Consider the following 27,627-nt stretch of genomic DNA (forward strand, 5'->3'; position numbering starts at 1 on the left):
AAGCCTATCCCTCTAAAATCATTTTTTTTAGTCTAACGTATATTCAATATTTATTTTCTGATTTTATGACCTTTCTTTTATTCTCAAATGGTCCCATCTTAACAATCTCCTTTTAGACTAATAAATTTATGTTTTTATTCCCAGGTCATTTATAGGTTGATCTCTTGAGGCAAGGAAACATTAAATTATTGGAACTCAGTCTAGAGATGTTTCCAGGGTAAAGGTTTTCTGTTTATTAGCAGAAGTAATGCACTTGACTAATTTGACTTGTAAGTCTGATAAAATCTCCCTGGAAAAAAGTGATTGTATTATGATGAATAATCCTTTGAGGTGAAAAATGAGAAACATCCACATTGGGTTTTATTATATATTAATTTTAACAGGGTCTGAAAAGAAACTCAAGTAAGCCATCTTTTAGACGCTAGAAAATGGCAAACTTCCGCGCAAACTACATGCAAGAAGTAATTAAAGTAAATGAACATGAAATTAAACAGCACCCCCATAAAGTAGGATATAAAAGAAAAGATTATTAGAAAAAAAAAAAGATTGTCTTCCTGCTCTATATTAATGTCATGAACTGTGCATTTATTCTATTTCTCTTTTATTATTTGATGATGGGTTTTTAGAGCTTGGGTTTTCTTAGAACTTTGCTGGAGAAAAGTCTTCAGTAGTAAGCTAGCCAGAGGTCTGGGTATATTATTCCATCCTTCCCAAGGACTTAACTACTAGATGAGCCGTACAAGATAAAGGTAGGTTCATCAAACTTCCTGTGATGTAACGCTGGAAGGTTTCCCGACCCCATCAATGACAGACTCAAAATCCTGGTTAGAAAGGAGGTCCTAAAGCTACAAAAAGCAAGACTGCACAACAAAACTCTCTCCAACTCTTCAACAAACCCTCCTATTCAGGTAGAATCCAGGGACAGCTGGTACTTGTTGAATTTGGGGAGCTATCCAGAATCCATTTGTACTTCAATTTCTTTTTGGGGAATTACCCTTCCCCACCCTTGTTGCAAGCAAGGTGGAATTCCTCAGTCAGGTCCCCTGACTTCTCATAGCCATGGGGAGTTAACACAAACTAGGACAATTGATTTGTCTCAGTAGACTGATGTATGGACAGAAAAATGTTTGGGGAGCACTGATCTCAGCAGTGACATTCAAACTGCCTGTATGTGGGAACTATTCCCTATCCTTTCTCAATCTTCTGTCCACTCTGTGACCTTCTGTGTACTCCTCCAATAAACCTTTTCCCTTTAAGCTGGTCAGAGATCAACTCTGTTGCTTATAACCAAAGAATTCAGCCAATATGTTGGGGGAGATCCTTGCTTGACACTGGCTCAAAAAGAAAGCTGAGCTAAATGAATCCACACTTAGCATAAGGGACAAGATGTGATACTGTGCTCCTATGTTATTTATGGCTGCTCTTAAATTCAAGGTAAAACTGTAACCAAAGGTTGTTTAAAAAAACAAAAAAAGACTAGCATTCAAATCTGCAAATCAAGAAATTTCTTTCCAGTTTTTTGTAGCAGTTTTAGAGATTCAAAAATCTACAAAATGAGTTGAAAGAGAAAGTTTCTAGATGTAGAAAGATGAAGCCATTGGGCCACATGCATATCCAGTGAGGGGACTGGCTTCTTCATCTGGACTTCCAGAAGCCACCACAAACCCTATTTGTATTTGGGTGTTTCTCAGGTGTCATGGTGAAAAGGACACGGACTTTGGAACCAGGCAGCCCTGGGTGCAAATGCTTGTCCATTCCCTTAGCAATTCTGTGACTCTGAGCAAATTATTGATATAGCATCTTGCTGGACTTCTGTTCTCCAATCTACAAAATGGACAGTGGCCCTGTTTGTAACTCTTAACTAGTCGGCAAGTGCAAAAGCGACCTCAAACACAAAACTCTAGTAATCAGGATGCAAAGTAAGCCCTCAACAAAATGGTAATAATGATAACTGTGCCCGAGTTGATCTATGGAGCACCTACTCTGTATCTCACGTGCTCTGGGGCACACAAAAATAAAGTTACATAGGTTCTTACCTTCAGGCAAGAATTTGTGGCTTTCAAATTTGAAAAGAATGCACTAAACTACAGAGCAGACTTGAACAAAGGTTATAATGAAATACAAACACACACTTGTGGGAGCCCAGACAAAGGAGTGAGTCACATAGGCTGGGTTCAATTGAAAAAGGCTTCACAGAAGTGATATCTGAGCCAAGCCTTGAAGGATGAGTAGGATGTTAATAGGCAGGGGGAGGTGGGAGTGGGAAGAGGAGGACTGGCATCCAAAGCCAAAGGAAGCAATAACATGAGCTGCACAAGTTCAAGAGCAGGGCAACAACAGGGCAGAAGAAATGGGTTGATGTAAGCTCCACAGGGCCAGGGACCAAGCTGGAGTCTATCACTCCGAGAAGAGGGCCAGTCCCACCAGAGGCACCTAGTTATTCCACAAGGCCCTGGGAAGAGGAACAGACAACAGACAGATGGGGCCAAGGCACAGAGCCTTGACGGCCACACTAAGGAGCCAAGTCTCCATCCTACAGTTCAGGAGGCAATGACAAGACAGAAAATAAGAGAGAGACTTCAGAGGTTAAAGAAACAGGGCTTCACTGCAAGCATGTGAGGGTGGGGACATGAGAAAAGAGGGGAGTTGTTATTAGATTTTAAGTCTGGGAACTCATTTATTAAACTGAAATGATTCTGGGTCCAGAACTATTACTGACCATATCAGCAAAGTAGAGTTTGACCACAGAGAAACCTTTCCATCAAGAACCCTAAGAATGGCATGATCTGCCACCAGACAGAATGAGCACATCATCCAAAGCCTGTCAGTGAAAATCAGGAGCTCAGCCTTAAAGCATGACTGTGTGATCCCATGCAAGTTACTTCACCTCTCTGTGTCTTTTGTTTTACTATCTATAAAACAGGGTCAACAGCAACACATCTTTATAAGGACTAAGAGAGAAGACAGACATCATGGATCCAGAATGGCTCCTGGCACAGGCAACGTGCTCCATAAATGTTACCTGCTTTTTTCCGATGGTTTTCCTTATGGTTGTCTACCAAGAATGAGGAAGAACAGGTCCCAGGCTCCCAAATGACTGTTTCCAACTCTAGGATCCAACTGTTGAAAGAAAAGTGACTTCTTTGGCATTGGTGAGTCCAGTCAACTCCCAACTTTGTGCAGATAGAATAGATGCTTTGTGAAGGGGCCCATGGTAAGAAAAACTAACACAAATAGGTTTACGGTCAAACAAAAGTGGCCACATACCAACAAAATGTCTATACACAAGACAGCGTCTTGTCACTGAGCGCTGCATGTGAATCCACAGACACCATGGGCAGTGTCTCCCAGGAGGACTTGACCTGAGAGTCATGTCCAAGTCCTTTAAGAAAAGGGAGCCTACACTGTCCGCTTCCCAAGAAAGCAAACGTGGGGGCTGTGGCGGGGAGAGCCCTGCTAGAGGCTCCAGAAGCCACCCCGTTCGGGAGGGAAGGTGGAGGACAAGGTGAGGAAGGGACAGCAGGGGACTAGCCACGGATATTTTCTAAAACTCAAGTCAAAGGGAAGAGATGAATGAGGGAATGGGCTGTCAAGCCAGGTTGATTGTTCTTGTTTTCATCAGAGGGCTTCGTGGCTGTTTTATCAAAAAATATTAACATAATGGTCAATTTCTGTCAATTCCTCTCCATGTCTGTGTTTTACCCTTTGGGATAGAAGTTCACTAAGCTTTCATATGTTACTAAATACTGAGTGCAAAGTTAACTTAGTTATTTCTGCATCATATTTGGACTATATTTTTAACTCACGATTTAGGGTGAAAATAAGATTGAAACTCAACAGAAAATAAATAGTAAGAAAGGGATTCCCCAGGTGGCTCACTGGTAAAGAATCTGCCTGCTAGTGCAGGCGGCATGGGTTCCATCCCTGGATGGGGAAGATCCCCTGGAGAAGGAAATGACATCCCACTCCAGAATTCTTGCCTGGGAAATCCCATGGACAGAGGAGCCTGGAAGGCGACAGTCTATGCAGTTGCAAAAGAATCGGACACAACTGAACAACTAAACCACAACAAGGCAACAGTCATTAAAAAGGTGACCCTGGTTTTGGGTATGACCTGTATGGGTGGTTACAAAAAATGAAAAAAGTCTCAAGGCTCAAATGTACAATTCAGTTGATTTTCATTTTTCCCACGCTGAAAATATAAGCAAGAATGCACCTACAATATAGGAAGGTGACACAGGTTAGATTCACTGGGTCTCATTAAATTTAAAATGAGATCTGCCCCACCCAGGGCAGAAACCGATCACAGAGAACGAGTGAAATGGGCAGATGAAGCACACTGGAGATGGCGCGCTGGAGGTGCAGCAACGTCACCATTTTCAGGTGGCCGTCAAACTGCCAGAGGTCCGAGAGGACCTTGAAAAGGATCCGGGGCCAGCAGTCGTCCACTTTCTTATTTATTAAACAGCAGAGATAACCAGAAAGGTGAGGTAAAACCTGAATTAGAATTTAGATATATTACCTCTCTGTAATCATGAGGTTTCAACTCTACACCATCTAAGTGCAAATTGCTTATAAAGTTTGGAATGTGTTAAACCATTAACTGCATTTCTTTCTTTTGGCTATCTTTTTAGACTAAGCAGGAGTTCCCTGAGCACATTAAGGTAAAACAGAAAGAGCCCCTGATAATACAGTTCAAGATAAGACGGGTGTTACACAACGTATCATTTACACCTTTTAAAGTAATGTAGGGCCCTTGTGAAAAACCTTATGACTCAAAACGCGCAATTCAGTTGATTCTGTATCCTATACTTAATAAATCTATATAAATAATGCTACTTTTTATAAATTATCACCAAGTTTCAACACAATATAAAACACACTATCAAAAGAAAACCTTAGGTTATTTTTTTTCCAACTTTAGCTTCCAGTTCTGCAATTTGCAACTAAGACCAATTCTTATAGTTTCACACATTTAAGTAAGAAAACATCAAATTGAGCAAAAGGCTGAAGCCCAGGAAAAAGATTTTTCCTTCTGAAAGAAATGGACCCAAGTAATACAACAAAATCTACAGTTGCTAAGGTTTGGTATGATGCTATGATTGACAGGATATTTTTTTCCACTCCTTAGGTATCAACATCTACATACCCACAGTACAAGAAACACAGACTAGCAAGACAGATTATCATGCTCTGTAGACTAAAGCTGTGTTTCTGAGAACTCATCTACGACGACTATAAAAATATTCACAGACTTCAAAATAACTATGTCTCTTGGCCTGATATTCAGCCCAGGCAAGAAAGACCACTGTAGTTACCAAGGGGAGGCAGGCACAAAGATGCTGTGAACTACCTTCATCTGGATCATCACGGGTTCAAAACAAAGCCCATTAGCATTGACTACAGAATATTCATCATTTCTCAGTAAGAAGACACACATACACACATTACCTGGAAATATACTTTTGAAACTGCCCTTGCACACATCTTGATGGGTAACTAACATTTATTATCTCATTCTTCTATTTGTTCACTCAACAAATATTTGTCAGATGTCTACTACATATCAGACATAGAATGCCAAGACTCTAAGAAAGCTATGAACCCAGGCTGCACCTTGACTGTCAAAGCTGTGGTGTGGGAGAGAGAAATAAATAAGCAATATAATTTTTATACTCATGGTATACTTCCAACATCAAATTTATGTATTAGAGAAAGAGGGTGCCCTTTAAAAGAAAAAAAAAGTCAGTGGATCAAAAGCATCATTAATCACTGTCTCTTTTAAATTAAAAGGTTCGCAAAAAGGTGGGCACAGAACCAACGTGGGAAACAAATCACTCCCCTTGCTGAGTGAGGGTCAGAGTCTAAATGGGAGAGTCCCTGGTATTTACCCAGCTCATCTCCTGTGTAATGGATTTGGAGAAGAGATTTCCGCTGGGGCTCTGCTCATTTGAGGCTTGGCTTTTGCTTTTTAAAAATGACACTTGGGTGATTACTGTAGTATTGTGACAGGTTTTAGAACTAAACCTCCTGAGTGTTTTTCTCAGTAAGGTTCTTGCTTTCATGAGGTGACCTGGGACATCTTGAGTCACTACAAAGGTACCTGGTTAATGAGCCTCAGGCTGGATCTTTTGGATGGTCTCGGGACTCCCTTTACAAAAGGGCTAGACTTTGGAAAGAAAACACAGACCCTGCACAGTGTACCTGGGGAGGACTGGTCACACAGTGGTTGAAAGAGCTAAGCAAACGCCCAAAGAAAGTCCTTTAAAATCAGGAAGAGTTCAGCAAGGAGCATTCGAGATCAGCATTTTCCACCTGCCTTGCTCTCCGGAACACCTCATCCAAACCACTGTGGTCAGGGTGAAGGCAGATAAAGCCTGGAGTTTGCTTCTGTGTACACACAGCAGAGGGAACTCAGTCTTGGACAGAGTCAGACTTCCTGTTTGGTGGAATACCAGCCCAGGGGGACTTACATATGTTTAAAAACTGAGATAAAGCAAAGAACCTAGTCTATGAAATATCCTGAAAGCTGGGAATTTCAATAGCTGGTGGGCAAGGGTAACCATAGTTAGAACTTGGTGAGTTGGGGTTTTATTGTTGTTTATTACAAACTTTGCTGCCTAATCAGGCTGGGGCTTGTTTTGAAAAGCTCCCAATCTTCTGAAATGCCTATGATCATGGAGAGAGCTACCCAGGCCTTCCTCATACTTTTATATTAGTTGGAAAGCTTATATTTATCACTCTTTAATGGTCTCCTGTATTTTAATAAATGTATCTGTGTTATAAAGGGTAGGTGGTGATAAATCCTCTTTTGTACACTCATATTAGTCCTAATGATGACAGCCACTGTTTATTGGGTGTATATTATGAGCTGGTTCAGGGCTAAATGCTTCACATACCTTCTCAGGCTTCTCCCAACTCTATGGTTGGCCCTACTCTTGTTATTCTTTTTAAAGTTGAGAAAACCTGAGACCAAGGTCAGAGGGACAGAGTAGAAGAGCTGAGATTTGAAACTACCAAACAGGCGTTTAACCAGAACTTCTTATGCTTAATCCATAACATAATTAACCCTGCACTTCATCTTAGCCAAAAGGCCAAGAAGCGACCACATAATTAACCCTGAATAGAATGAAGTTGGGAAGGACGGTTGGAGATGGGGTAAGGAGAGGCAGTTTCAAACCCATACCCAGTGGACCTCGCTAGCTGCTTATACAAACTTCACTCACCCTCCTTCTTCTAGCACGAGCATCCCAACTTTGTTTGGGCAGCAACGTGCTCAATTAAAATACCTGCAGTTTTATGCTCTCATGTCACTGGAAATAGGCAAGCAACACAGTCCTGGCCAATGACATATAAGAAAGGGCATGTCTTCCAAAGAAGACAAATCCAGGAAGATCTATTCCATTTTACAAAAAAGCACAATCTGGAGAGAAGGGATGTCTTTGTCCTTTGCACTTTCGTGCCTGGAAACACACCCTGGATGTCTAAGCAGCCACCTCATGACGCTGAGAATAGAAGTGCTAGGCTAAAGATGACGGGGGCTGACAAGCAAGAAGCAGTCGAGGTTTGGAGGACCCCCTGACACAGGGACTCCAGTCATGGAGGGCCTACTTCCAGACTTCTAGACTTGTTGTGTTAAACAAAATTCACCACCAACCAGTACTCCAATTGATTAAGCAGGGGACAACCAACTGTGGCCTGTGGGCCAAATGTGGAGCCTGACTGACTCAAGTTTTATTGTCACACAGTCACCACTGCTGAGTGAAGCATTATCTATGGCCACTTTCATGCAGCAGAACTGGACAGTTGTGGCAGAGACTGAAGAAGCTGCAAAAGCTACAATATTTGCTGTCGGGCTCTTTACAAAAAAGGCTTGCCAACCCCTGGATTAAGTCACTATAGTTAGGTTTTTGTTCTGTGCACCCACATTCAATCCTAATTGCAACATAGCCAGTCATGGAAAATTCCCAGTAAGTAAAGAATAAAAACGTTTGCTCTCTTACTCAATACATCAAGCCCCACCATGGGCCAGATCCTACGTGATGTGCTAGACATACAGAAGTAAATACGGTTCCTGACTCTTGTGGAATCAGCCATCTTTGGAGATAGTAACATACTAATAGCTTTTAAAAGAATCACATATAATTATAAGTGCTAGAGGAAAATACAGGATGCTATATAAACATGTAATTGGGGAACCTAACCTACTCTGGAAGAGTTAGGGAAATTGTTTGAAAAGGTAACAGTTGGGGCTTCCGTGGTCCAAAGGTTAAGACTCTGCACTTCCAAAACTGAGGGTACAAATTCGACCCCTGGTCAGGGAATTAAGAGTCCACATGCTGTGTAGCCAAGTTAAAAAAAAAATTTAAGGTATACATTGAAAACAAACAAATAAATAAATAAATTCACCCACTTAAAAAAAAAAAGTTACAGTTGCCCATGTTTCTTCATAAAACTGCTCCATTCACCCAGCTGCTAGTCACACACCAGCTACTCCTTGGTGGAGATTTAGCTCCTTTTCAAAGCTCCACTGCAACACTGTTTTAGAACAGCAGCTAGAGCACACTCAAAGGAAACCCAGAGTTTGAAAAGGCATCTCTCTAGAAAAAAAAATCTTTTTGTGACTTAACACTTTCATATGAGTGTGAGTTAAGTCCAGTCAATGGTTTTTAAGAGGAAAAACCATTGGGGCATCTCTACCCAATAAACAATTTAATCTTCAATGTAATTTTTGTCAAGCCACCCACACCTGTCATCTTACCATGGGCACCCAACAGTCCTGGAGAACTGCCCTGGAATGATTTCTAGAGAAAAGAGACTACTGTGTGATAGGAAAGCAAGCGTAAGTGATGTTTTCCAAAACACATTAATTCAGAAGATTCATGGAGTATTTGACAGTAAAGCACCAACAAATATAAAAGCTGTAATTCCAGAATGCAGTCCAATGAGGATGAGAAATGCAAGATTCCCCAAATTTTCACATCTGGAATGGAGAGGTATGAAGGGCCTTTCAGAGAAATCAGCTCAAACCTTACATTCTAATGCTCTGAAAACACTGCCACTTGGAGGGGATCTGATTGGGTTCTCTAATTGCTTTGGCACCCTTCCCTCATTGCTCTTCAGCTGCTTTGCTCAACAATGTATTAGAAGGGCAAGGAGGTTCCAGTGTTCTCATCCTCAGCCTTCTAACTCTGGATTTCTAAGCACAAAACTGTCTGGTAAACAGTTAACAACGCTTTTCTTCAGTTGGATTACAGAACAACGCAACTGATTTTATTAGGTACTCTAAACAAGATCAAAAATAACTGTGCCATTTCATGCACTGGGTTCTGATCTACTGCTTTTACGTTCGTTACTGCATTTTATTTGCATAGCATCTTTCAAAAAATGGGTAGTTTTCCCTATTTTACAGATAAGGAAAGAAAAGCGCACAGAGGTCTAGCTTGCACAGAATGACACAATGAAACGTGCTGAGCGAGGACGCAGAGCCGGCTCGTCCGATTCAGAAACTCCACACCTCACCAATTCTACATCCAGAAGCTCCTCCATAAGCTTCAGGCAAGACCCACCCTACTCGGTGAGGCATCAGCTCCAACTCCAGGAATCCAAAAGTGGGCAAGGAAACAGAGGAAGAGGAGAAAAATTCTGCTTTCTTTTCTCTCTCAAGAAGTTTCTGGACTGCTTCTCTTTGGTCTAACCACCACCACCACCATAATTTTGTTCAAAAGCAATGTGATCAGCCACGTTTATAGAGAACTGTGTTAGGGCTGTGCTAGGGACCTGCCACAACAGAAGAAAAATCGGCTGGGAGACAAAGTCCAGGAAATAAGAAAGATTCTGAAGGGATATTTCACCTCCCTGATATCAAAGAAGACCTGAAAACTGAAGAGGAAAAAAAAAACAAAAAACAAAAAAAGGCTCTGAGCTCCAGAAAACCCTTGGGAGTAACACTGGAGCCAAATCTATTATAACATAGGCAGCACCCTCTGCTTATACTTACTCATCCATTAACTCAGCTGCAGTCCCAAGAGTCAACGAAAAGGATTTCCTCTAGGAGGAAATAGCCAAATGTGAATCAAAAACCTAAGACACTAGGTGACTTGGCAAGTAACCTGTCTGTCTGTCCCTGTATCTCTCAAAGAGGCAGAGGAGAGAAAACATGCAACGTAGCAGAAAAGTAGCAGACTGGGGCTGGCAGGCTAGCTCTTGTCCCAGTGACCTGTGAGTTTGTTCACGGCACAATGATGATTTATACCAACAAGCATGAGCACATGCACTGCTGGGCTTAGTCCAGAAAAAAAAAAAAAAAAAACTGATAAAGAACGAAGGAAATGGAGAACAAAGTGCCAAACATGTGAGGATAAAACCTCATCAGAATCACGGAGGAAGAAGGGAGTGACAAGCAAAGCTCACACCCTGAGTATCACAATCGTTGAATGCACACCTCAGGAAACAGGTGAGGGGACCAAAGTTGAGGCCGTGGAGATGGAAGGAATGACTCTGATGGCACCGAGACCAAAACAAGGCACCAAGTAAGGGGGACACTGCTAGCTGTGAAATCTACCACAGGGTGGTTCATTTTCACAACAGGGAAGAATTTATTAGACCTGCAAGGACAGACAGAGGCAGAAACACAGGGAAGGAAGGAGGAGGAAGGAGCATTTAAGGTGCCTGAAATGGTGAAAATCGGGAGAAAAGGTAAGGGAGTCAGCTAGTCTGTGACTCACATGCGCAAACGGTCACAAATTTGGGCTTTTAATGTTCTCTCCAAATGAGATTTAACCTCCAGTGACAGAGACACCAAGACAGGATGGAATCCAATCCTTCATCAAAGAAATCTAATCTTCAGCACCCTGACTGGATCATATCATCTGAACACATCATAAGTAGTACTTCGGATAAATCATGTGAGTCCCCCTATTATATCATATGCATTATATGTTGTGTGCATGTGCAAACATTAACTTACTTAATGTAAACGTTAAAAAGATAAGGGAAATATCCTGAATCTGTATTTGCATTATGTACATGTACATCACGGGCCCTGGAGCAATAAAAGTCGTCCAGGTTTTCTTTCTTTCAAAGAGATCCTACTTTCAAACATGTGTGTGAAAGAGACACAATATTAGAAACATTTAAAGGAATGTACGGGCTTCCCTCTGGCTCAGATGGCAAATAATCCGCCTGCAATGTGGAAAACCTGGGTTTGATCCCTGGGTTGGGAAGATCCCCTGGAGAAAGTCATGGCAACCCACTCTGGTATTTTTGCCTGGAGGATCCCCATGGACAAGAGGAGCCTGGTGGGCTCCAGCCCATGGGGTCGCAAAGAGTCAGACATGACGGAGTGACTAAACACACAGCTAAGGGATGTACAGTAGATTCAGATGAAGAGAAACCAGAAGGAAAACCAAAGGGAACAGACCAACATCTAGCTGCTCTGGGACCATCTGCAACAGAAAGACACAGACATCTGCCCAAAGGGGGCTGCAAGGTGACTGCACACAGAACTGCATATGCAGATGGAAACATCAGATGTACAAATCACTTGGCTGATGCGGAGGACAGAACACAACAACTATTATAGAAGGAAGGACAAGGTCGTGCAGCTAAAAGCAATAATAGAGGCACAATTTGCAAAAGAGACAATGGGTACGGGCGGGGATGCCACTGTGAAGACAAAAGACGTCGAAGCAGGCAGAGAGGACTACTTCTGGTAGATGGGACTGACGGATTGTTGAGAAATGCCTGCAATGTAATAAATCTGAAATTATTTCAGCTTCTAAATTGCCATCAGTTAGATGAAGGAGGCAGAAAGTAATTTGAAAAGCTGGTACAGTCACATCACAGGGACTTAAGACTAAGTACCCCCGAGGCGCTTGGAAATCTACAAACACTATTTCAGAGATTCCGAAGGACTGGGAAAGCCCCAGAAGCCTGGGAGAGGTGGGGAAGGGTCAGGAAGCACCCCTCAAAAACGATGAGCCAAGTAATTAAAACTGCTCTTCTTCCCCTCCATGCCAGGCAGATATGGAGAGGACACATCTTTTAGCCAGCACTCTGAGAGGAACAAGTTACCAGGCAACAACCAACAGAGTTTGCTGGAGACTCGCCATGCCAGCCCCTCCGACCGAGTGACAGGTCAGGTGGATAAAGGGGAAATAAGAGATGTAATCTTGTAGACTTCTGTTAGTCTCCTGATCCTGTCCCTGTGACATGCTCATCAACAGGCCAGGGAGATGCGAGGAGGCAGCCACACCCATCGGGTGGTTATCACTGGTGTGCTGTCAACCTGGGGACGCCTAACGAGTGACACTCCACAGGTGTCTACCTTGCCACCAGGATTATTTAATATCTCTATCATTGAGAGCTGAGAGAGCTTCCTGAGCCCAGAGAACCAGCCTGCAATCAAATCCCAGGGTCTCCCTATCGCTGTCCTCTATCACTACTTCTCTTATTACCCAAGATGTAGCCCTGTGTTTCATGTCTGCAGACTGAAGACAAAAATCTGGGCAGGTGACCGAACGCGGAGAGGTGGATATGTACGCTGCAGAGCTGCCATCCAGGCAGACCCCTGCTGGGCGCACAGCTACTCAGCGTGGTTTGTTTGCTTCATTTATTGGCACATGACAGTGCACACATACTCCAAGAAAGAAGATAAAATAATCCCAAGAGGCCTCAAACTCAGCGTGGACTCCGGGCTCCAAATCTCAGTCAGAAATCAGCTCGCAGATCTACAACTGCAAAAATCTTCTCCAAAAGATGAGCTTTTAGAGATCCAGTTCTGAACATCATCTTATAGACTGCCATTTCTGAAGAAACAACTGATCCCGATTCAAGATTTCCAGGAAACAAACAAAGGACCCCTCCAAGGCCCTACGAAAGTAACAATGAGATCATCACTTAATGGGGCAGGGAAAAAACGAAAGGGCAAAACTGAACTTAATGCATGTTCGTTTGACCTGGATTAGAAATAAAATTCCACTCTAAGAAGAAATTTTCAAAAAGCAGGTCCAAGAATGTGGCCATACAGTTCATCCTATGGGGAACTCAGTTGATTCGGTCTCACGACTAGGCTCCCACCCGCTTCTAAGTCCCTCACTATAAACATTTACAAATTTCATCCCAGCATTAGTACTAAACAATATTCATTAAGAATCCCACCAAAGTGCAACATGTAAGTAAATCAAACCTTTGATGCTCTATTTTGCAAATTTCATGGGCCACTAGGGATAATTAAAAGGGCAATTATATAAAGTTGGTGCAGTTTTGAGAAACAAATGACATTTTCTGCTTTAAAGCACTTGATAATTTGATATTTTGCTATTAGGGCCATCATGTGTACTTTTATAGACAGGCAGCCAAATAAACAATAAATGTTCCTTAACAGCCTCTAATGATTGTTTTTGCCCACTGATATCCCTCCCCATTCCTGTCCATAAATCATATGCCTAGAGATTAAGGTAAAGATAATGAAAAAGTATTAGAAAACCATTAAGCTCGAGGAGAAAGGAAAAATAAGGCTAAAAGCATGACTTTTCTTCTGGGCTTTCTGCAGTGACACCCAGCGAAGTCTGAGCTTCTAAGTGTGAGAGTGGGGATGCGTTTGTCCCAGCGTTTAACCACCGCTCAGAAGCCAGCAAAGTACATTACAGCTCATGAAAAATACAGCGAAGAGACTGCTAGTGGCAGAGGCATTTAACTTCCTTGTTAGCAGCCTCCCCCAAGTGGCACTTTTTCACCGGCAAGTTGTTTATTATGTTCGGTGCCAGGCAAAACTGATTAAATGGGGCTCTTAAGAATCAAAGCGTTATAAATTCATAGAAATACAGCAAGCAATAAATTCCATGGAATTAAAAGCTTACTAGTGCTATTAGCATTTCAGGATGTTTGAATTGTTAATACTGATGTGCAAAAATGATGTGCCTCTAAGACAAGGCAGACAGAGGCAACAGAGGCGAGCAGCTCTGGATGTTTTTTTAATCAAAGTGGCACTGGGACTTGGCAGTTGCTGGAGCCACAGGAATGGAGGAGTGGAATAATCACCCCCCAAACTGTCACCTGCCCTAAAAAGTCAATCGTACCTCAGAAGAGGGAAGGCGCCAAGTAAAGGTTTACCCCCAGAGGGGAAACGAGAGTAAAATATCATGCAAAGGATGTATGCTTTCAATGAATGGAAATTCCATCTGAACAGTGGAGGAGGAGGAGAGCTTTATCTTGGTACCTGGTCTTAGCAGGGATGGGGCCCAGTGTGTTGTGACTGGTTGGATCTTTGTTTTCTCACAGAACAGGGAAGCCCAGATCAGAGGGTCTGGGTGTATTGCTGAACTGGCCAATAACTTTCCCCTGATTGTCACATTTCATCTTCAACTTTTTCTGGGAGTTTTAAAGGTGACAAGAGGCAAGTAATATTCTCCCAAATTCAAGACATAAAGTGGTAATTCTATTGCACCCATCTATTTACGGAATACTTTCTTCAAACAGAAATGCATCTGAGGATCTTTCTCGACAAATACAAATGTAGGAGAATGAGAAAGAGAAAGAAAGAAAAAAAAACAGATGAGCGCTTCTCAAAGACAGATTTTTTGAAAAAAAAGTGCAAGGATATGGTTGACTTCTTTTTTAGGAAAAAGAAAGAATTACTGTCCACAAATAAAGTGTGATCACTTAAAAATGCAACTTAAGAAAGAATATACTCAAATCCAGAATTACCAAAATTTAGAGGTGGGGGGGGGAAGCAAGCTGTCAATCTAGATAGGTACCCAAAACATCAATTCATCCATTCCAGAGATGGCCAAAAAAGTACTATTTTCTAACATATCAAGAAAACTTAATTCCTTTGATAAAAGACCCACACATGTAATAGAATCTACTGACAGATCACTGGTACATGTGATTATCTCTGGGGCTATGTTCCACGTGCGGCTGTAACATTTATACTCACTGAAGCTGTGCGGCTTCCCCACAGAGAGAGCGAGCCTGCTCATGGACCAAAAAATAGAAAGGAGACAAAGAGGAAAACCCATACAGAGAAAAACTCATATCCATTAATGTGCTTTCACTGGGCTTAAGTCCAAAGCCAGGCATCGTTACAGGAGCATCGTCTTACTAGGTGTCTGCCTCATTAACACTGCAGTTCTAAGGGTTCTTTCTGCCTCTAAGACAAGGCCTACTATGTGTGGGACCTGGACAAGGGAGATGAATACATCTAACACATTGTTCTTGTACTCAAGGAAGCCTAGGAGTCTCACTGGGGAAATCATCAGTTATAAAGCACCTATTATATATTCTAGATCAGGAATCAAAAGATTCTTAAAAGACAAGTTTTCTACCCACTGGGATTTTAGAGTGACTTTAAGATAAGGAATACACCCCCAAAATAACCCCTGAACAAGGCGGTACTGTATCAGACAACATTCTATACACAGTGAATAATGGGGTTTTTTTTTGTGCAATAGAGTCTCCCAATTATGACAGTGATGAATAAAAACCTTGACAAATATATCACAGGGGAAAATTTATGTAACAGTGAAAAATAATATGCATAATTTGCTCCTACCTCAGCATCATGGGTGAATGAACCACACTGTCCACATGAGCTAAGTAAAAAGACTGCATCCGACAGCTGCAAACAAAAACCAATCTGGTCCTCGACTCCAGGGCTCTCACAATATGCAAGGTGGGGGTGGGGTGGGGGGCGGGGGGACAAGCAGCAATGAGAGTCCTGAGGAACAGCAGAGAAGACCTGGCAGTTACCATGTCTGTGTTCCACATTAATGCCCACCACCCGTTTCATTCTCTCACACAGGTGTTCATGCCTTGTTCCCCTTCAAAACCAGAAACTCCCCCTACATCCTTCATTCCCACTGATCAACAAACCCTCTGATCTTAATAAGCTGCACTCAAGTGCTATACCAAAGAGAAGACACTTACACTGTCAGCTTCTGACAACTCTCTGAGGTGAAGAACTCTGTCCATTATTAAAGGGCTTATCTTGGTGCATTTTGTACCTAGGGTTTGGCATCAATGGAGGACAGTCTTCCCAACTTTCAGGCTGATACCCTTTAAAGGGTGTCATTTCCCAGACTGCTGAGGAAGGGCTCAGTTCTAGTTTACTTCTGAATGTGGAGCCAACTGCTTCATGGCCATGGTTTCCTTGGTTTGGCAGATGTAGTACCTGCAGAAAGGAACTTGCTCGGCTCCTCGGCCCTGCAGAGTCTCCTCCATTCTCACTAAATACAAATTAGAACCCAATACAGATGAAGACTAATGGAAAGCCACACACCCATGGGTACAGATTTGCCTCCCTCTGTGGTCCTTAGGGTCGCACAGAGTTGGGCACGACTGAAGTGACTTAGCATGCATGCATGTATTGGAGAAGGACATGGCAACCCACTCCAGTGTTCTTGCCTGGAGAATCCCAGGAACAGAGGAGCCTGGTAGGTTGCTGTCCATAGGGTCACAGAGTCGCACACGACTGATGCAACTTAGCAGGCGTGCATGTGGTATTTGATCCCCTCTGCTGTAGAAGAAACAGAGATGGTGAGGTGCACATCCTTCTGGACTTATGTGATCCCCCTAAGAATGGCCAGATTCAGGTCTGTGAGAAGGACAAGAGAGAATCCACTCAGGTCCAAGACTGAGCTGTGCTCAAGCTCAGATCCCAGAATTATCTGCCATGAGGTGCTGGGATGCACCGGGAGGACCAACCATCAAATGATGCTTTGCTTCCCACTTGCCATGATCTTCCTTCATGCACACCTGGCTCACCCCAAGTGCCTGACCCTCAAACCATCGTAACAAAATTTGACCCTATTGATTTGATACATGCCCAGGCCATCTCCCTTCCTCCTGACTACGTTGGCCACAAATCACATTGCTTTCCTCTCTCCTCTGATCTCCTTGCCTTTGTAAGGTTCAAGACTACTGCACTGTGTTTCCTAGCACAAAAGTTGGCTGATATTTTCCTGCTGAATCCACAGCCCTTCAGTCTTCCTTGAACGAAGCCCGACACTGCCTGTATGACTGCAGTAGCTGGGAACAAAGTTTCTGATGACAAAGTCTGTCCTTGAAATGCAAACCGTTTGCTAGACGGGGAACTACTGCTTGACAATAGGGCACTAATTGTGTGGCCAAGACAATAAGCGAAAAAAGGGATCTGGGGAAAAGACAGAAGTAAGTAACACGCAGAGTAAGAAATGTCTCTGCCAAATGAGGGCAAAGAAATAAAATGTTGCAATATTCTAAGGATGAGTGCTTACTATGGAAGGTCTGATGCAGGTTGGTGAGGGTGGCCTCAAGATGACAAGAAGACGGTGCACTGGCCATTCTGAAGCCTGATAAGCAGAACTTGATGAAAATTAGAACTGTCTGCTCTCTGGCATCTTATACTGGAATGCCTTCAGCCTCGTTCTCGGACCTGTCTGCACGCAAAACTTCTTCCCACAGAAGGCTTCATGTCAGGGTCACCTCATTCACTAGTCTCTCACCAATATTCCCAGGCAGAGATGAGCCCGCCTCAGAATTCCTTTGAGTCTAGCATTTCACATCAGAAAGGGTTCCCACATGAGCTTCTGTACCTTCCCTAACAGGGTGTAAACTCCCCAAAACCTGTGCAAGAATTTTATTCATCTTAGTGTCTCCAGGCCGAAAGAATCAGGAATAGAGGAGGAGCTTGGTATTGATCAGTTTCAACCAAACTGCCAAAAGCAAATCAACCTGCAATATCCCCAGCCCCCATCCCCACCCTCACCTAACCCCCATCCCCATCCCCACCCAACCCCCATCCCCATCCCCACCCAACCTCCATCCCCATCCCCACCCCCACAGAAGCACTGGAACCACAAGAAGGCTTGAGAACAAATGCCTGAGGGTTAGGGTTAGGGGGGGCCATCTCTGGGGTCGCACAGAGTCGGACACGACTGAAGTGACTTGGCAGCAGCAGCAGACACCCAGAGAGACCTTCCCTGCTGCCCTGGGAGCTGAGAGGTTGCAAGGATGGAGCTACAGGGGGGTACTCACCTCCCAGGAAGGGGAGTCCCATTAACAAATGGGGTCAATTCAGAAGAAAGCGGAGGGGAGACATGAGAAATATAAAGATGAGGCTTTAGGGCTTAGATTGAGCCTCAAGAGGTCTATTCAGTTATGGTGTCAAATGCAGTCTCCTTTTGCTTAAGTCTGTATGGATAGGCAGCATCTTAGCAACATGCAACTTTAAAAAAAAACACAACAACTACTCTATAAGATACTTAAATAGTAGAAGTCGATAACACAAACAAGCATTATACATGTGACAAACCATGCAGAGCTGGGAATCCAGAGTGAGGACGTGGTTGATTTGGGCTGAATCAACGGTTTCTTATCACTAGGTTTTGAAATCAATCAGCAATCACACCTGATTTTCACATTTACTAAAAGCAAAGATTTAAAAAAATATCATCAAAACCCAGTATCTGATCCTTTCTCGCAGGGCCTGCTGCCCTTTAGGTAGTAACACTTTGGCATCCTGGAACAACTATGTTCAAAAGGGCATCACCTCACACGTGTGTAATCAAATAGCACAAACAGGGTAAACAGGGACTATAAATTCCATCCGTGCCAACCACCAATCTCCCTTCCCAAAGACAACCAGTGTTACCAATGTCTTGTCTCTCTCTTCCAAAAATATTCTATATAGACACAATAATAGCATTCTGTGTGTATATCTTTTTTCTGCCCTCTACCCAAAGACTAGCATATTTACCCTCAAGTCACTTAAGATATTTTAGAGATATTTCCACATGAGCACATACAGGTCTGCCTCCTTTTTTGCTAGCTGCAGAGCACAGTCCCCGTGTATTTCCCATCCTCACCCCATGCACAGACCATAGACTCTTTATCTCCTGTCAAACACTGAGGGAATTCCGTTGCTTTTGCTCTCACAACAATGCTGCAAGTTATTTGCCTGTACACAGGCCTTTGATCAGCTGGGTGAATATAAATCCCAAGAAGCAACAGCTGATTTTTACTACTACATGTGTAAACTTAAGAGTCTGCAACCCTGCCAGTTGGAAAAATAAATCCCCATCACCTTTCACACACCCTCTACCGACACTTTCCTTTTCCTGGCTTCCATCTGATAGGATCAGATGCTCAGATGCCCCCAAGAAACACTGGAAACAAAAAGAGCACAATTCTGGAATACCAGCTAAGAGTCTCTGCAGAATATCCCAAAGTACCTGGTAAAATATTTCGCCAACCAGTTTGTAAACAATTAATGTATTTTATAGACCTGTTAGAAAACGCTATTGGCCTACGCCGATGGTATATGTGAGGGCTCTGAGTCCACTCCACGTCCCTGGAGCTCCATGTGGTGTGATCATAAGTCTAGGTCCCTGGAAGTAGGACAAGTGGTCCCCCATCCTCTCACACTTATTCTTTCTGCATTTTCCCCATGTCTTTTCCCACCTTTAACATAGCTTGGAGTATTCTTTCAGCCTGTTTTCCTCCAGTCTAATTATTCTTTAATTTTAAATAATATAATAACTTTGACATTTTCATTTCTAGTTAAACCTTGCTAATTTGCAAAAATGATGGGTAGACACAGCACAAATTAGCAAGCCTAAAAAATCAGCAAACATAAAAAAAGCCAATGATTAAAGAGAAATCAAATAGGTGCATTATGAAATACACATTTATTTTTAAAAGCAAATTCCTCAGACTTGTGAGGAAATATGGAGCAATGATACTTGGCTGCTTTCTAATACTCTCTCTTTTCTAAGCTATAGGGTTACTTTTTTCTCCCCACATGGTCTCCAGCAGTGATATTTTCTGAACGAAATATCAGAGCACATGGTAAGCCTAAATGTTTCTGAGTAACTACTACACAATTCCAAAGACAGTCCATGGGTTCAGTTTTGCTCCTGCAAGAATTTCTGAACTCTCTGGTTACAGGAAAGAAAAAACACACTATCTTAGTCCACTGAGGTGGCTATAATAGAATAACATAGACCTGGTGGCTTATAAACAACAGAAATTTCTGTTTTGGAGCCTGGGAAATTCTAGATCAAGGTGTCAGCAGAACTGGTGCCTGGGGAGGATGTACTTTCTGGTTCAGAAAGGATCTTCTATGTCCTCACATGGTAGGAAAGGGTGACAGATCTGTCTGATAATCTCTTTTAAAGGGCACTAATCTCATTCAAGAGGGCTCCACGCCCCCATGACACATTCACCCCTCCCAAAGTTCCCACCTCCAAACACTATGACATCAGGTGGAAGGACTGAATACATGAATTTGAGTAGGACACAAACACTCAGTCTACAACATAAATGAAAGTGGTTCCAACCTGAACAACCAAAGATGTTTCCAACCCAAACTTGACACTGCTCTAGTTTATATGCTTACTGTCTCCCTCTGTAAGGCCATACCAGCGGGAATGCAGCCTAGGGCCTACAGAGCTCTGTTCTCAGGGTCTCGATTTGTGCCTGGCATACAGCAACACACGTCTTGTGTGCACATGCCCATCAAGAGTATGGAATCTTTTCCTCGTCTCCTTGAGCGTGGACTGGCAGTGCTTTGACAAATGCAAAGGAGTGACTAGTGCTATGCCAGGTCTGGGCCTAGACCCTGAGAAACCTGGCAGTGTCCTATTTCATGCTAAGTCTATCATGATGGTGCAGTCAACCTGAGAGCCAAGTCATGGCCAGGGCCAAGTGTCAAGTGTAGACATGAAAGCCATGCTGAATGTTCCAGTCAAAGCTAAGCTCCCAGGTGAATGCACTCCTGAGTCAGCACCGCACAGAGCAGAGAAAAACCACCCCTGCTAAGCCCCGCAGAGGAGAAGGAAATCAATCCTGAATATTCATTGGAAGGACTGATGCTGAACTTGAAGCTCCAATACTTTGGCCACCTGATGTGAAGAGCTTACTCAGTAGGAAAGACCCTGACGCTAGGAAGGATTGAAGGCAGGAGGAGAAGGGGACAACAGAAAACAAGAAGGTTGGATGGCATCACTGACTCAATGGACATGAGTTTGAGCAAGCTCCAGGAGATGGTGAAGGACAGAAAGCCTGTGTGCTGCAGTCCACAGCGTCACAAAGAGGTGGACATGACCGAGCAACTGAACAATGACAGCAACAAGCCCTCCCCAAACAGAAGTATCCTGCACCAATGGATGCTGCTTAAGCCAGTTTCAGGTGAGTTTGTGATGCATCCATAAATAAGTGAGGCAGAAACGCTCATTATTTGTTAAGACTCAGTAACTGCACACTTTCTTGTTTTCTGTATCTACTGCCCGCTGCCCCTACGTGTTCTTAAGACGTCACAGATGATCTTCCCAAAACACAAATGTGACCATGTTCTCCATCCCTCTAATCCCACCCCACCCCATCTCCCATACCCCACACTACAAACACAAGCAAACAAAATTGCTTTTAAAAGCACAGATCCGTGGATATTCTGCCTGTAACCTGCAATCCTTGGCTGCATACTCAGGCTACACCTTCTCCACATGGCCAGAACCTTCCACATACCACAGTCCACCTCGACACACGGGACATGATGTTTCTTTTCTTTGGCTCCCCAATAACCTCCACCCTTTTGCTCTTTCTCCAGATCTCATTTTAACCATTATTTCTCCTGGAAGCCCTCCCTGAACTTCCTGACAAGGGCAAGTCCCTCAAATGTAGACTCTCAAAGCATCACGTACCTCTATTTCTTAGTCCTCATCAGAATAGTTTTTATCAGCTCCCATTAGTCTGCATGAGGCTGCAACTGTGTTGTTTTTGGCTCACTCCTATAAACTCAGCAAAAAAACCCTGTGTTGGCACATAGGAGAAGCTCAAATATGTGTTGGAAGAGTGAATAAATGCATAGTACGGTTACCTGGACTGCCTACTTCACATCCTGGCCACACCACATTGTAAGGTTGTGACCTCGGGCATGCCAGATTGACGGCTGGCCACTTCTCTATGCCCATTTTCCTTCATCTGGTGAAAACAGTGGCATTTACCTAAAAGCCAGGTTTTTCTGAAGTTTAAATAAAATTACATGTAACAACACTTAGCCCAGCACCTGACATGTAGCAAATATTCAATAATTAGCTATGACTATTACATCATTTACTATTATTCCCATTTCTCACTGTAAGGAAAAGTCCTAAATTGCAAAGCAACAGGAGATTTTCTCTCTGACCTTCTACCACTTTTGATCCCTTTAAGAGCACAGAAGCCCTGTACATTATGCTAAGCTAAGCTATAATGGGCCGCAGAATCTCATTGCCAAGCTGGCCTCCAACAGAAAACACCTAGACTGCCTCCTTGATGGTCCTTACAAGAGCTCCTCTCAGGAAGGCTATTAAATAAAGCTAATAAACAAACTGCCAACAAATAAATTAACAAATACACAGCTCTTCTTTCTTAAATGTCTTACAGGTATTTAATGAGGATCACTGTTACTCTTGATAGATATATAAACTGATATTATTCTTCTAAGAAAACAACTGAAAACAGATATAACATTTTCAATATATAGCAATGTCTATCAATCTATCTAAACACGTATACTTTCAATCTAGCATTTCTCAGTCTGGTACTTTGCTTTGTGTCAGTGCTTCTCACCTAGGGCGGTTTTGCCTCACAGGGGACCCATGGCGATGTCCAGGAATGCTTTTGATTGTCGCATGTGGGGGTAGGAAGGGGCTACAAACAGGGACAGATGTGCTGCTGACATCTCGTGAGTGGGGGCCAGGAAGGCAGATAAACATCCCACAATGGATAACAAAGTATCCTACAGCAAAGAATGATCCAGACCAAAATGCCCACAATTCTCTAGTTGGGACACCCTATACTAAGGAAATAATCAGATGGGCTTGCAAAAATGAATATACATGCTTGATCACCAGCACCACTGTGTACAACTCTATGCATTCAACAAAGTAGGACAGGTTAAATAAACCATGATATATTGACACACAGCTACAAGGTGATGATAATGCTGCCATATGTCAATTTCTACAGAAAGATGTTGACAACGTATTTTCATATTTTAAAAAGTAGGGAAAATGTAGCATTATTTTATTAAAACTATCATGTGCCTGCCCCCAACTGCCAGAGAGGAGTATAATCTATGAGCCATAAAAGTAATTTAAACATTTCTAGTAGGTACCTTTCGTAAGTAAAATGGAGCAAATTAATTTTAATAGTATATTTTATTTAATCCAATATATCTAAATACTATCATTTCAACATGTAAGAAATATCTAAACTTAAGAGATATTTTACAGTCTCATTTTTCAACATCTAGTGTGGCTATGACACTTTCAGCATGTGTCAGTTCAGACTAGCTACATTTCACTGCTCCAGACCTGCTGGTGGGAACTGGTTACCAAACTGGACAGCCCAGGTGTGTTCAGTAACAAACAAGGAAAGAGAGAGATGTTTAGAAGGACTGTCTCCAAAGTGGTCCAGGCCCTGATCCTGGGGTGGGGGTTGGGGGTAAATATGAAGTAATATTTACTTTCTCACTTTGGTTTTTCTTACTCTTTGTTTTTATGAGAAGTACCATGTATAAGTACAGAAAAATCAAACTGTACGAAGTTTAAAGGAACAGAGAGAACCGCTCGTCAGGTGTCAAGAACACAAGGCAGCCCTTGTGGTAACCTCCCACATCTGTGCTAAAAATGACAGATTCTGGAGTTTTCAGGAAAAGGGCTTGCCACCATCTCCCCTGTGTGCACATCTATACACACACACACACACACACACACACACACACACAGAGACGGGCACACATGCATGCCCTAGCAGGGTCAAGGTCATTCCAGCCAAGTGTATTCCAAACAGCCAAGCCTCCACTCCCACATCTAAGTAGCTGGAAAGTTCACTTTCTCCCAGATAGACAGGAATTCCTGGTCCCTGCCCTGCACACCCTCTTCCCCCTCTCCCTTCCCTCTTTCTCACTGGTCACGGACACAGAGAACACTCAGGGCAGTGTCTACAGAGGTTGCTCAGTGTGAAGTGCTGGGGACACGAGCCTAAGGCTCCTTTAATGCAGTCTCCATATTTAACGTCTACAATAAAATCACGCCTGAGACAATGAATCTCAGCACAGCCCTGGAACATCTTTTCACACTATTTTGATCACACGGTTTAGGTTTCAAAAAGCTTGTGGGTCCCAGATCTCTCCATGTGAACTCAGGACCATCTGGGTGTCTATGGCCTGGACTTAGAAAACTGTAACACTTAGATGGAAGCTGCAGTGTAGCTAAGAGGCTGCTTCCAAACCTACAAAAATCAGCTGGGTGGATCCCTTCAAATGGCCCCATTCCTCACCTGTGGATCCCAAGTGAGAGATGAGAAGGAGATGATGATTTTTATACTGCTACGCTGAAATACTCAGAAACCATTTCCTTCTAAGAAGGACCTTAAAGATTTTGCTTTTCTTTTCTCTTTGGGACCAAGGGAAGGTATTAGGAAGCCTATTTCACTCCTATTTCCACTATGCTCCCTGATAAAAACAGACATCTAAAAATGTTCTCATTATTTTAAAAATTAATCTAGAGAAAAATTATTAACATCCTTAACAACCTACTACTACATTCCATGCACTATGCTCACAGTAAAAATGAGCTGACATTACAGAACACTTGCTATATACCAAGCATTGCTCTAAGAACTTGTAACTTGCAGCAACTCAGTTTATCTTCCAACTACCTCAGCAAGGGAGGTACTAGTTTAGTCCCTATTTTTTTAGATAAGGAAGGGGAAAAAAAGGCTTGGAAAGATCTGGTATTTATCAACATCACAAAGCTGAAAAGTTGCAGGACAGGGCCTAAGTGCAGAACTCTAAAAAGGAACACTTAACTCAATGGTCCTTTCTGTGATCTTCATGGGCCTTTCACTGTCCCCTGTGGGAACCTATGAGCGAGCAAGTCAGAAACAGGCCCTAGAATTGACACATCTTAAGTCAGACACAGCCTCTCCCAAACCGCGCTTCTTGGCGGTGAGAGTGGGGGGACATACTGGTTTGAAACAAAGAGCTACCCCTTCCTCACTTTAGCATCAGAAATGTTTATTTTTTCCATTTAAAACTGGTCATGTTTTGCACCAATGATGACAGCAAGCCAGCAGGCACCCAGACAGGAGCACAGGTTCCAAGGGCGCTCTGGGCAGTGGGGAAAGCCAAAGGAGGGCCCAGTGGTCCTGGCCTGGGGCCAGCCTGTCCTCCACCGGCCCTGAGTGTGGCAAGTCTTGAGGAGGAGGAGTGTATGTATGTATGTGTGTGTGTGCGCATTTATTTTTAATCTGCAGATTCAGAGTTGAGGAGAACCAGCTTGTTGGGCTTACAGACGAACAGAGCAAACACCCGGGGCACGGGGTGTAACTGCCACCGCCCCACTCCCTTCTGCAGCTCAACTGTCGGCAACATTCCTACTAAACTGCGGGAAATGGGAGGGGCTCCCTGAAGCCCCTGGGGCTGTCCCCAGAATCTTACTGTTTAGCTGGACACAGCCATGCTTCTCTGGAAACTTCTGGAACCAAGCACCTGGAAGATATTAGTACACTGAGTGAAGGGACTAAAAGAAATGGACAGAAGCTTCACGGGCTGGGGAATACAGGCCCTACTATCCGATGTGTGATAAGGGGGCTGGAGATAGGACCTGGCTGAACACTGTTTTGTGGTTTTTAATGTGAGATGCTGATGATACCAGAGCATTAGCAGAAACAGTAAGATGAGCAGCAGCTAGTTGCTCTTACTGTGCTGAGTCCTTTATACAGATCTGTCAATTTGTGCTCACCATTAATCAGTGAGGTATATCCACCTCATTCACAGAAGAAGTTTCCTTTTTTGGTTTACCAAATATTCCCTGCTGTCCCCAGTACCTCCAGGAATCAGTAAGTACTCAATAATTATTTACGGAATAAAGGAATAAACTCAGAGCATCAAAGTTTTTGAAAAGCTTGTGAGCCCCAGATCTCTCCACGGGATTTCCGGAGCATCAGAATGCCAATGGTCTGGTCTTACAGTATTTTACACTCAGATCTAAGCTACAACACAGCACTTGGTGAACTAACTCTGTACATTCTGGCATAAGAACCAATGGTCAAGTAACATTCCAATGACAGGATCCCTTCTCTAGCTGCCCAGCACCTTGGATTCCCCATCCCTACTCCTACAAACCCTGACTGATTCCCAAGCTATGAAAATTTAAAAGAAGAAATATAAAGTCTCAAGAAACAAAACTTCTAGACTTCATTTGCAACAACAGACTTGAACAAGAGAAAAAATGAGGTATACTTTTTTTCTTCTACAACTTAAATGACAATAATAAAAAATACTGAAACTCAGTGTTGGCAAAATTGCAGTGAAATAAACATTCTCATTCAGTATCAGCAGAAGAACAAATTGGTGCATTTTGAAATGTACAGTGACAGCATATATAGAAAATCTGTAACAATTCCAAGACTTCTCCTATAGGAATTTGCCCCTATAGAATATATCTAAAGAAATTTCCCCCTGTAGACCATATCTAAAGAAATGGAAACTGATTAACATTTCTGCACATATATGCCCACTGTAACATATTACAGAAAAATTGGAAACAACTCCCACACTCAACACTGAAGAAGAATGAAATTTTGTTATATACAAAAAAATGATTAGTATGCAGTCATTTAAGATGTCTTCATGACACGGGAGAATGTTTACCATGTAATGCTAAACTTAAAAAAATACACAATTCTATATACTGCAGTTATGTTAAATATATGTACATCAAATGAAAAAAGAAACTATATGTTATTCCCAGAGTCAGGATTCTAGATTACTTTTACTTTTTTATTTGGTCAACTTTTCTACAATTCCCTATAGTGAGTTGGTTTTTATACTCGTAATCAGAAAAAAGAAAAAAAAAATGAAGCTCATAAGAACTGTCTATTCTATGTTCTATTACCACTAACATTATGAGAATTAAACTAATGAAGTGATATGACCCTTCCAGATGACAATTCTACATTGGTCTTTATGTATTTTTATCCTACTTAAGAAAATAAAGAGAGGATGTCAATCCCATTCCGGAACTAGGGGGAACAAGATTTCAGAGCTAAGCAGTTCCAATCAGTTATGCGGTCTGAACTTCAAAAACAATGACCAACACATCTTACTGTTCTTTTTTGTGTCTCAGTCTTTGGAAAAACACATGTGGCATGGGAGTGGCTCACTGGGATGACCAGTCAGAAAGAGACACAGTGGCCATCTAAATTCTCATGCTATGTAAAATACTCAACTATTTAAACATTTCCCACTAGTTGTCAACTGGCAGAAACATTTTAACATTACACACACACTCATTAAATATCCTTGTATAAAAATAAAGGACACAGAGAGGGAGAGAGAGGAAGGGGCTATAAGGAATAAGGAGGAAGAGAAGGAAGGTGGCAGAAGAAAAGAAAGAAGGATGAGGAGGAAGGGGAAGGAGAGGTGGAAGCAGGTAGGAGGGGAAGAGAACATGAAAGTGGACATTTTCTCAAATAAACATATTTAGATGATCCTTTTCATATTTCATGTTTTTAAACATTTGTAAAGGCTATTAATTTCCCTACAATAGCTGGAAAAAGGAAAGTGCATTGGAAATGAAATTTAAGAAAGGGCCA

The 27,627-nt window shown here is 42.6% G+C and overlaps 1 protein-coding gene across 13 annotated transcripts in view; it reads right to left on the reverse strand.

The window, feature by feature from the left end:
- The window catches only part of FOXP1 (forkhead box P1), a 627,798-nt gene that overhangs the window by 303,018 nt on the left and 297,153 nt on the right, over positions 1-27,627 (reverse strand). Inside the window, exon 1 of one of the 13 annotated variants that reach the window (XM_027523931.1) lies at positions 3,023-3,097. The exons of the other annotated variants lie outside the window; for them this stretch is intronic. The gene's annotated coding sequence lies outside the window, so the exon portion shown is untranslated. Of the gene's footprint in view, positions 1-3,022; positions 3,098-27,627 lie in introns of those variants that run through there. 13 annotated transcript variants of the gene reach the window in all.

The sequence above is a fragment of the Bos indicus x Bos taurus genome, chromosome 22 (assembly GCF_003369695.1).
Source record: "Bos indicus x Bos taurus breed Angus x Brahman F1 hybrid chromosome 22, Bos_hybrid_MaternalHap_v2.0, whole genome shotgun sequence".
Taxonomy (NCBI): domain Eukaryota; kingdom Metazoa; phylum Chordata; class Mammalia; order Artiodactyla; family Bovidae; genus Bos; species Bos indicus x Bos taurus.